The sequence below is a fragment of the Tamandua tetradactyla genome, chromosome 10 (assembly GCF_023851605.1).
Source record: "Tamandua tetradactyla isolate mTamTet1 chromosome 10, mTamTet1.pri, whole genome shotgun sequence".
In the NCBI taxonomy this organism is placed as follows: domain Eukaryota; kingdom Metazoa; phylum Chordata; class Mammalia; order Pilosa; family Myrmecophagidae; genus Tamandua; species Tamandua tetradactyla.
The window spans coordinates 89,179,842-89,191,379 of NC_135336.1; the positions used below are offsets into that span (position 1 = coordinate 89,179,842).

At 36.7% G+C, this 11,538-nt stretch overlaps 1 pseudogene; it reads right to left on the minus strand.

Annotated features, from left to right (window-relative positions):
* Positions 1 to 10,377: 10,377 nt before the first annotated feature.
* On the minus strand, positions 10,378 to 10,860 carry LOC143647713 (ras-related protein Rab-18 pseudogene; annotated as a pseudogene).
* Between the last annotated feature and the right edge of the window lie 678 nt (positions 10,861 to 11,538).

Genomic DNA, 11,538 nt, shown 5'->3' on the forward strand with positions numbered 1-11,538 from the left:
GAGTTCAAAGGGTGTTCAGGTCTAGAGACCTCTGTGTGCTAGTTGTCAACAAAGAGAAATGACAGAAACTATGGTGTCTGGGAGAAGCTCAAGTGCAGAGGGGCATGACAAAGAGGAAGAAGAGTTAGTGAAAATAATCAAGAAAGCTACACTAACCATCACATCTTTTACACATGCAGGTTGCATCATGGAAAAATACAGGAAAGCTGTGTACCTATGTGGAGGTATCTAAGCATATTTAAGATACCTTTTTAAGAAAAACTTTAAGATACCTTTAAGAAAACTTTAAGAAAAAGCATTTTACTTCTCTATTTTTCTTTTAATTAGGGATATTTAGATTTGGCTCCAGAATTTTACTCATTTTCTTAAAAAACTGATGATCGTAATGTTGCTTCAAGGTTTCTCTGTTTTTTGCTGATTTCTCCCACGACATATATAACTTGTAGAACAATCAACATTCCACATTTTCCATCTAGAGAAATTGTAGAAAAAAACAGTATCTCATTAAAGAGTGTTTTTATTCAAAAGAAACAGTATAATGAAGCAAGCAATTTCACAACAGACTTCTTCTAATTTTCCCTCTTCACACAATCCTAGATCTCCGAATATTTTTTTAAATGCCTGAAATCAAATAAGAGTTGAAGAAAATTTCAAACAATCTCAGAGGCTTATTAACATTTAAACTATTAATATTTTGTGGTAAAAAGGTTTTATATGTGGAATTGTTATGATAATGGTTCCCTGAAGTCTCAGGTGCCTTCCTATTACAGTGAGCCTACAGATTTTCAAAATACAATTTTTATAATAGCCCTAATCAGGAAACAAAATTACTTATGCTTCACTGTATTTTAAACATAATATTAATTCACCTCTAAAATAATCAAATACTGAAGTGTTAAATACAATTATACACTTTACGCTTACATTATTGAGTGTACCATTTATATCCCTTAAGTGTTAATAAGACAGGAATATTTATCTTTTGTCAGCAAAACTTTTTTAAAATGCTTTTATTAGAAAAATCTTTACCAAGTCAACTCATGTTACTTTGAATCAGGATCATTTTACTTCTCTGCCAAAGAAATGTAGCTAACTTCAGCTCTGCATTAAGAATAATGGTCTAGCAAGATAGCAAATTCCAATTTCCTATGATCAGAGAATCTTATTACCTTTATCCTCTCCCTTTCTTCCTGTTCCCATAGGAAGTTTAAAAATATTTTTCGGTTTGAATTTGCTTAGCTCTACATTCTCGTAAGTGGAAGGTGATGTTCTGGGGACAGGCCAAGAACTAGCTACATCTAAGAAATGCAATTCTAAAGCCCAAGCTTATTTCTGGTTGCTGTTGAATTTTCCCATTTGTTGTTAAGTGCGCAGATTGCAAAGCAGCATATTGTTCGTGACAACTTTGCACAATGGTGGAGATCCACAGATGGTGTGTCTTTTCAAATATGCTAAATGCCTAATTTAATGCTGATTTGTGGCAATCAGGACCATACTGCAGGCTCTTCAGGCTCAGGGATGTCTTGATGATAAATCCAGGGGCAGGAGATGGAATCAGGCCCAAGCATGGGCTTGGGACACAACATAGTAAATATCTTGCACTGTAACTCTTAAAGCACTGAAAGTGTAAGAAAGCACTATCTTATAAATGAGCATCGAGAACGGTAGGTGATAGGGTCAAGGGTGGGAGTGATTCACTTCGAGAAGCACACAGTTGGAGCAGGAGCTCAAGACTGAAGTTCGGGAGAAAAATCAGGGCTTGATTTTTCTTTGCAATTCCAGTTTAGGTCCTGGCACACTGTAAGTGATCAATAAATGTTTGCAGAATGGAAATGAATTGAAATGACTTAACATGCTTTGAACCAGATGTATCCTTTGCTGTTATTCTTCCCCTTAGGATGACTTTCCCTTATTGTCCTCTAATTAATTCCCAATCTTTTTGCTGTGTCTGAGAAGTAGATGCCTCCCTACTGGCCCTAAAATGCTCTCAGGTGTATATTTATTTATGCTGATTAAGTAGATCATATTGATTTGGAGAAAACAATGGGATTTTATTTCCCTAGAGATTCATGAGGCAAAGATGATAAAAGAAGATGGGCTCCCAAGTCTGCAGATCCTTATTTTGCAAAGGAAGAATTTAGTACCAGAGAGCCTAAGTCACTTGTTCTTAGAAGATGATTGCCTTGTTCCATGCAAGGGTTAGATTCATCTGACACATGATCTAGCTCTCCATTGGAAGTATTTAGTTGCAAAAGTCTTGCTTAACTTTCATTTGGTAGGTAAGGAAACAATGTCCGGAGGGGATAAGGCCTGAGCAGAGGTTGCTCAGCTCACAGGAAATGAAACTGGAATATGAATTGAGATAAACTGATTTCCTGTTTCGTTCTCTTTATATTGCACCCGTAATCCTTCAGCATGAATGGGAATTCAGGGCCCTTTATCATTTAGAATCCTGCTTGATATAAAGGACTATAGAGGTTTACTAGCTTTGGTAGTCAACTGTTTTCCAACATGATATTCAAAAGTATTACGTATTTTTTAGTTTGGAAAAAGAATCTTCCCTTTTATAGAAGATACGCGTTCTATTTTTTAGGAGCAGTATTCATTCATTTACGTTTTACAGTCACTTATTGAGCTCCATTATAAGCCATACACATTAAGCTAGGTGATAGGAATTCAAAAAGCAATAAGGCAATCTTTGGTTTAGAGGGAGTTATGGAAAAGAGATTGTTGGGGTAAGGATATTTGGAAGGAAGCTACTGCAGACTGAAATGCACCCATCACAAAGACACATTTAAGGGTGGTGCGACGGTGGCTTAGTGGCAGAATTCTTGCCTGCTGTGCTGGAGACCCAGGTTCAATTCCCGGTGCCTGCCCATGCCAAAAAAAAAAAAAAAAAAAAAAAAAAGACACATTTAAATCCTAACCCCCATCCTGTGAATATAGGACTTCTGGAGATGCTATAGCCAAGATGAGGCCAAGCTGGATGAAAGTGGACTGTAATCCCATATGATTAGAGACTTTGTAAGAAGAGAAAATTTGGACAGAGACACACATGATTGTTGCAAAGACAGAGTTGGCTATGTAATGCAGCAAAGACTGAGTTATGGGTTGCCGATGAGCTACTGCCAGAATCCTACAGACTTTAAAGATAGCACGATCCTGCTGACGATTTGATTTTGGTCTTCTAGCCTCCTGTGAGAAAATAAGTTCTCATTGTCTGAGCCACCTAGTCTGCAGGTACTTTGCTGCTGCAGCCTTCACAAACTAAGACAGAAGCTTTTAGTTATAAGAATGAAGAGACATTAAACAAACAAAAACTAACACTAACAAATACTGAAATAAAAACAAGACTGGATAGGAACTTGTGTGTAGTTTAGGAAGAGATGAAGCATGTAGATGGTATTACTCTTTGGAAAGGAAGTAATTTATTCCATGTGTGCTAAATCCTTAGAAGATATTTTGTAAAATATATTCAAGGGGGTAGGTTGATTGCCATACAAATTTGCCATAAGTTTCACTTTATTTTAATACTGCCCTCCATACTCAATAGCATGCTATTGCTCCCTCTGACCTCTGCTTTATTCCTAGATTTCTTTTTTGGCTTATAAAAAAGTCTGACCCACACTTCATTTATTTCCCAACATTTACCACATAATTAGACTCTAATCATAGATAGGCAATGAATTCAAACCCCTCACCCTTTGTCATGAGAAATGCTATAGTAATAGAAATACTTCTTTATTGAGAAGAATCCTAGTGGGTAAGAAAAGAGGGCTAGTGGGTAAGAAACTTTTATGATGTCTCCCTCCTAACTCTGTCCTTTCAGAGTGACACTATGATTTACAGTTTGGCTCCTGAGAATAGAAGCCCATGATGGAGAAAACTCAAAGGGAATCGTGGGTGTCTATCCTTTCACCCATCAGATCTCTTCAGAAATTAATGATTAGCAACTTTGTTTGGCCACCACAAGAATAAATTTTCTAGGGAAAGGCAGAGGGAAATCTCTACCTTGTTCAAGTTGTTGGTCCATATCATTTTCTTCTACTTATCAAGGTCTTATTCAAACCTTGAAGGCCCAGATTCAGTGATACCTCCTTAAGAAAGCTGTTCTCACCATGCACAGAATAAATTGATCTTTGTTTGCTTCACAGAACATGACATGGATATATAATTAGTATTTATAATTATATTTTGAAAACTGGAATGGACCTCAGAGTTTCATTCAGGATATATGATAGCTGGCTTTGTTCTTATCTATATCTCTCAATATAGTTATCTAACAAATATATAATAAAAACCTACTTTGTGCCAAGTGTTGCATTTACTTTAAAGATACAGTGAACAGTAATTCAGACAAGATTCCCGCTTTGCATTAGGTAAGAAAAATTAAGAAAATTATAAACACAATAATAACACATTACACTGTGTTATGAGACATGAGAAAAATAGACTGGGTGATTTAACAGACAGAATATACTTGACGATGGTTAGGAGAAGGTGACTAGTTATAGATAGACAAGAAGCAGTGAGTTTACTCTTTTGCAAGAGACAACATTTATAGAACAAAGGGGACAGATATGTAAAAAGCGCTTTAAACAGTGTGATGGATTAAAGATAGCCACAGATTCTTTGCCATTCCTCCCATTGAATCATCTTAGCTGGCCTTGCAACTTGCTTTAACCAATGGAATATGGTAGATGATGTCATGTAGCCATTGAAACTGGGCCAAACTGCAGCTTCCTTCTTTCATCCATTTGGTACACTCCCTCTCCATCTTGGAACCTAAACCCTGTACTGTGAGGAGTCTGAGTGAGGAGGACTGAGACATTTAGTGGTTGACAGACTCAGGGGAACTCTTAGCAGACAGCCATCAGCAGCTCCCAGCCATGTGAATGAGCCATCTTGTAAGTTCTAGCACATTTGAGCATCCAGATGACTGCAGTTCCAACCAACATGACATAGAGCAGAAAAACTACCTGACTGAGCCCAGCAAACCCAGGATCAGAAGAGAAGATGCATGACCGTTGTTTTAAGCCATTGAGTCCTGGGATGGTTTGTTATGCAACAATAAATAACTGAAACATATGGTTGGAATAGCATGTGTGAAGAACTTGAAAAGAAGAGAGACTCCTAGAGAAAGAGACTTATTTTACATGCATATAACCTGGCAAATTATAAGTGCTAAATTAATGTTTGTACATAAGTAGTTGAATGACCTGAAAAGTTTCTTTTTGTTTCTCTATATAGAGCATTCTTATTCATACTTTAAGAATTAAAGTTTGGCCTCCTCTATAAAGCATTCCTTATTTAATGTGATTCATGTCGATCTCTCTTTTTCTTAAATATTTCATGTTAATCATAAATGACACAAATATTGAACTTTCTTGATGTTGAATGACTTTTGTGTGTTATTTGTTTTTTCCAACCAGCTCCCACATGCCTTCAAAGTAAAGGTTTAACCTTATCCTCAGTACTATCTCCTTTTGGCTCTAACATAGTGCTGGGCCCATGGAAACATTGTGTGTCTCATGGTTAATACCTAAGGAACTCAATTCAATACTAATACAGCAGTGTCATGTTCAAATGGAAGTGATATTCAATATATTCAGATGATAAGTTGATCTATTTAGTGGTTTTTAAATATTGAGGAGGATCAAAAAATGCATTTGCATTTTCTGGAAAGGTCTCCCGTTTCAACAACCACTTCAATTTACCTCATAAACTCTTAAAATTCCATAAAAATATGAATACCTTTAATACATAAAATTAAGCCTGGTGAGTCAAATAAAAACAATAGCTTTATATTTGACCTTTAACAAGTAAAGAACCCTGAAGTGTATAAACTTGCAATGGTTCTACTTCATTAGGTTACTCTGCAATGCCTTGACTAATGGTTGTTTCAGGAAAGAAAATCACAACTAATGAACAGGGAGTTCTCAATACTGGCCTCAGAGGTCCCAGATTTACCACAAAGGCAAGTGATGCATATTTTCCTTTAAAAGGGAAAATAAAAATAAAACTGAAATATTCCTTCGACTGTCTAAATCAGCATCTTGTTTAGACGCACTCAGCACACCCAGAAAGGTATTAGCAGAAATAGGTATCAGGTTGTAAATAAATAAGGTTTAACCCTCTGTGAAATGCTGAGTGGAACTGGAAAGGTTGGTTCGTGGTGATTCACACATTTTTGAACGTTTGTCTATTTCTTGTGAAAGTCCACTTCTTCTCCACTCATTGTGAGAAAACTAGAAAAGATATTTCAAAAGCTCTCTATTTTGGATAACTGTATCCTGCAATGAATTCTCAGGAAACCACAGAGAAAACACCTAAGCCAAAGTCAAATCAAAGTAGTCCCTATGGGTTTTAGCTGGCTCCTTTAAACATGAGCTAATGAAGTCCTTTTAATCTCCAACTCTCCCTAAAAGGGGGACGCTTAATGCAATCTGCTGATAAGATAGGAGATGCACAAAAATCTTACTGATTGCTACAGGCTGCTCCATTTTAGACAGAGAAGCATATTGTCTTTTATTAAATAGGATTTTTTTCTTTATAATGTGGTTTTTTATCTGTCTATATCACTGCTTGTAAGCTTCTATGAATAAGACAAATATTGATAATGAAATTTAAAAGAACAGATGAATGAGTTTCCAAGAATGCCTGCTCTACAAAGCCAGATTCCAATTCATAATGTCATCTTCTAAATATATGTTTGTCCATCAATAACCTTTCTCTCCAGGACACTTTGTAGAACAAACTTCATTTTACTATCCTATCATGAATCAAGTTTGAATTAAGCAATCTATGTTCTAGTTTGCTAGAAACAGAAGGGTTTTTCAAAAGGGGAATTTATTAAGCTGCAAGTTTACAGTTCTAAGACTGTGGAAATGTCCAAATTAAGGCAAAACTACAAAAATGTCCAAATTAAGGCACCAAAAAGAAGTTGCCTTTACTCAAGACTGATGAAATCATGTTTTCTCTCTCAGCTAGAAGGGTGCATGCTGAAGTCTGCTAGCTTTTCCCTCTAGGCTTCTTGGTTCATGAAGCTCTGCTGGGGGTGTTTTCCTTCTTCATCTCCAAAGGTCTTTAGCTACGTGGGCTCTCATGGTTCTAAAGCCTTTTCTCAAATGGTTCCCTCTTAAAGGAACCAATGAACAACCCCACCTTGAATGGGTGGAGACACATCCCCAGGGAAACCATCTAATCAAAAGTTACTCCCCACAATTGGGTGGGTCACATTTTCAGGGACACAAACAAAAAGCTCCCACCCAGCATTATTGAATGAGAATTAAAAAGCTTGCTCTTCTGGAGTTCACAACAGATTCATATGGGTACGGTCTACTTACAGCATTAAGCATTTCGCTTAGTATGGTAAAGAGGCAGGACAGCTTTGGAATTTTTTCTTCCATACATAAAGCTACTTTGGATCCCCCATATTTGAATTACTTGATGGCCAAGCTCCTTTCTCAGTCTGCCATTTAATGAAATCATAGGGAAGAAAACATGGTAACTGGGGCCAATTTCTTGAATCTAACAGGTCAAGTTTGCACATTTCATAACCAACCATTAGGTACTGCTGAACCATGTTACATTAGTAATAATAACTATAAACACAACCTATCGAGCATCAGGTGTTTTGTTACATGTTTCACATAAACGACTGTCATTATCCCTATCTTTAAGAAGTAACTTGGCTAGTTAAGAATAATACTAAAAACCTTGCATTTATCTACCACACACTGCTCTGTCCATGAGGTTGTGATTACTGATTGCTGGAAGGAAAACAACTGATACCTGGTTCTATCCATGGAACTATCCAGATAAAGCCCCCAATCACAGAAGGCTCTAGCTCACCTGGCGATGGTATTCCTCAAAATTGTTCCATAAAATATGGGGATCTTGGGGAAAAAAAATTTATGGGGATCTTGGGTGGGCCACGGTGGCTCAGCAGGCAGAGTTCTCGCCTGCCATGTTGGAGACCCAGGTTCGATTCCTGGTGCCTGCCCATGCAAAAATAAAATAAAATTAAATTAAATTAAAGAATATATGGGATCTTAATCAAAGAATCTGAATATAATTTACATAATTAAAAAAAGCTACAGATTCTGGGTGGGAATCTGTACACATTGACTGAGGGGCCGTGAGCTATAATTTTAACCACAGATTTGCTTTCATGGATCCCCACATATATGGCAGGGCCCCAAAATTAGCAGTGGGCATTGGGTGATTTTAAATCTTCACAGTTTCAGCCTGACCTGCAAAATGCTCAATAAACAATGCACTTTACCCCCAAATGACATGAGCCAAATACGTGTCAAACATAATTTTTTTAAACTTTAACTACAGTATGAGATTAACTGAACAAAGCTTGAGTTCAAACAGGATATATTTGTGAGTGATATAATTAATATAAATGTGTTTTGCTTTATCCAGAGATAGAAATAAGAGTTTCATATTCCTTATTGCCTCAACCCCTTCACCTCTCTCCTAGGTATCTTTGCATCTATTTCCCATGTATCCTAACACTGGAACAAGTCTGAAGACGTTGAGCGAGGATAAGTAATTTCATTGTATATCTGAAAGTAAAAGGCTGACTGGCACACTTTGATCAGGAATATTGACTGGAAATACGGAGGGGCTGGGCAGATAATATCTTTTTATTGAATGTCACCATGCACAAGGCACAGTACAGAACTACAACTTAATGTTAGTATATGTCTCTGTTTTTGCATATACCAACTTGAAGAGTAAATTCAAAAGATCTCAAACACTGAGTGTATTTGCCTCCTTTTTTCTCCTTACAAGGTGTCCTTTCAAACCTTTTACCTGGTTTATCACATCCTCCCTTATCAGCAGGTTAACGGAACTCAATGCAATCTGACAGCCAAAAATAACAGTGTATGCATAACAAAAAATCTCTGCATGTGCACATATACTCAGAAACAAAGAGAAGGAAGCATGACATGTGAGATAAATAATAACAAAACCTATTCCCAAGATAAGAATGTATATCTATGTATAAGTGTAGCTGGAACAATTATCTAGAAATAGGAGCAGTTAAAAAGAGCTACTTTATTAGATTTATTTGGGGGGATGATTAAGGCATGGCACATGATAATTCCTTTAATCTTCCTTCTCTTTTATTTTTTCATCATAGACATATGAATTTATGCTAATTAGATGGTGGTTTTATAAATATTGAGCAAGATTTCTTGGATAAAGCTCAAATCTCTGATTCTAAATTGGACCATTTTATAGCTTATATTAACTCTTTCATGACACTGAAAGAGCTGGAGGATTATAAGTTACCAGATCAAGGAGGTTTTGATTCCACTACACATTGATTTTTTTCTTTTTAGGTTAGAAAACCAAATACCCTGGAAAAGACTTATTGGTCTGTACAAGCTGTTTTTTGATAAACCATTAGTTACTTGTAACAGTAAATGATCAAGCTTTCCTTTGCAGCAGTATTTTCCCACACATATCAGATTCTGGAAGCAATACTTCTTTTTCAAATTGTCATTTAGTATTTCCACCCACACTCGTTAAAACACAAAAATAGGCTTTTGAATAATTTCTAGCCATTTAAAAGTCACAAGATATAGGTCTTCATTAACACTGAGAGGCACTTGGACGTACACTACCAAAATTTGTGGTAAAAAAAGTGTTGGTTTGCAAAGTGGTAAGTCCTGTAAGCGTTATGATAAACTTACTATTCGTGTTCTTATGAAACTAAGAAGGGGGGAATCTTATTGCCATTCTGCCAATTTTGCATTCAGGCTGCAAAAAAGGGGCCACCCATCCAATGTACCTACCACAGAATTAAAAACTCCAGGTCAACAACTGAGTTACTTGAAGTAAATTTAAAAACTAGGACCAAACAGCTTCGTTGTATCAATGCTAGTTTAGGAGCATCATCAAAACAAACAGAGATTCGGTTGCAAGTGACCTGGGCCTCATTCTATAATGAGAATTTTTCTCAGTACTAGAAGAGAAGCTGCCAGTGCACATCCTGTGGAAGGGCTGTGGAATCATGCTCTTTGTGATTACTGAAGGAATTCACCTGTTTAATAATACATGTACACCTCCCAGTGTTTCTAGAAGCTCTATATACCAAGTAGGTCAGTAATCAATAGGAGAATATAAGTAAATTTAAACAAAAAGGAGACCAAAAGCAGACTTTGTATCAACACATACTAGATGGAGAGATTTTTAAAAATTACATGATAAAGGCGATTGATAAAATCAAATGTACTCATAAAGGTATACCTGTTTTATGCTATATAAAACAAAAACAAAAACTGTAGACTGCAAATGGTGCATACTTGCCATAACGTTTTACTAGCAAAGCCAGTGAGTGGGATTTCTTGCAAATATTTATTGCCATGATATAAAACAAATATGTGTAAACTGCAAGGTCTCTAAAACAGCAGTTTGAGTTTCTAAGGAAAAATATGTCCCTCTCCGATCAGGTATGCAAGAGATGGAATTTCCCAGAGTTTTCAACACAGAACAATAAGCACCACAGGTGCCTCCTCTTTGGCCTCCTTCCCTAGGTGACAGTTTTACTCCTTTATTCTGGTTCTCACTCTCCCACAGTCCAGGGAGCTAAACGAACTTTTCAACAAGTTTCTCAAAGGCATCCTCACAGGTTTCTGCACTTGCCTCTACGATAATATCTCCTATTTTTGCACACGTAGCCTTATTTCCAGCCACGGAAATTGTTTTCACCTTGAAGTCAGCTTCCATGGTTGCTGTAAATGCTAGATGAAAACTACCATCTGTGAACCTCAAGAGCAGGCTGGACTTGCCCACGCCACTCTCACCATCAATGAGAAGGATCTTAAGGGTGGTCAGCATTTCCTAGTCCCTTTTGACCCACTCAGCTCCTATCTCAGCATGCGGTCTGGGTCTGGTTCTCGACCCTGCCTCCCCGGGAGAGTTGCCATTTCAAGAACAGTCATTGAGCCTTGTGCAAGGACCTCAGCCAAGTCGTCACTTTTATTCACTTTAGTCATTGGCAGATAGAGGTAATAAACAACTAAGGTAGCACAGCTCTTTCTAGTATGTCAGGGGTATCAGCTAGGACTGTGCCAGGGTACAAGAGATAAAATGTGTTAACCAACAGTGACTTGAACACATTTATTTATTTATTTTTTAAATTGATTTTATTTATTAAATATATCAACATACAACACATTCTTACCATATCATCATTCCATTCTACATATATAATCAGTAATTCACAATATCACCACATAGCTGTATACTCATCATCATGATCATTTCTTAGAATATTTGCATCAATTCAGAAAAAGAAATAAAAAGAAAACAGAAAAAAATTCATACATACCATACTTCTTATCCTGTCCTTTCGCTGATCACTAGCATTTCAATCTGTTAAATTTATTTTAACATTTGTTCCCCCTATTATTTATTTATTTTTAATCCATATGTTTTACTTGTCTATCAATAAGGTAAATAAAAGGAGTATCAGACACAAGGTTTTCACAATCACACAGTCACATTGCGAAAGGT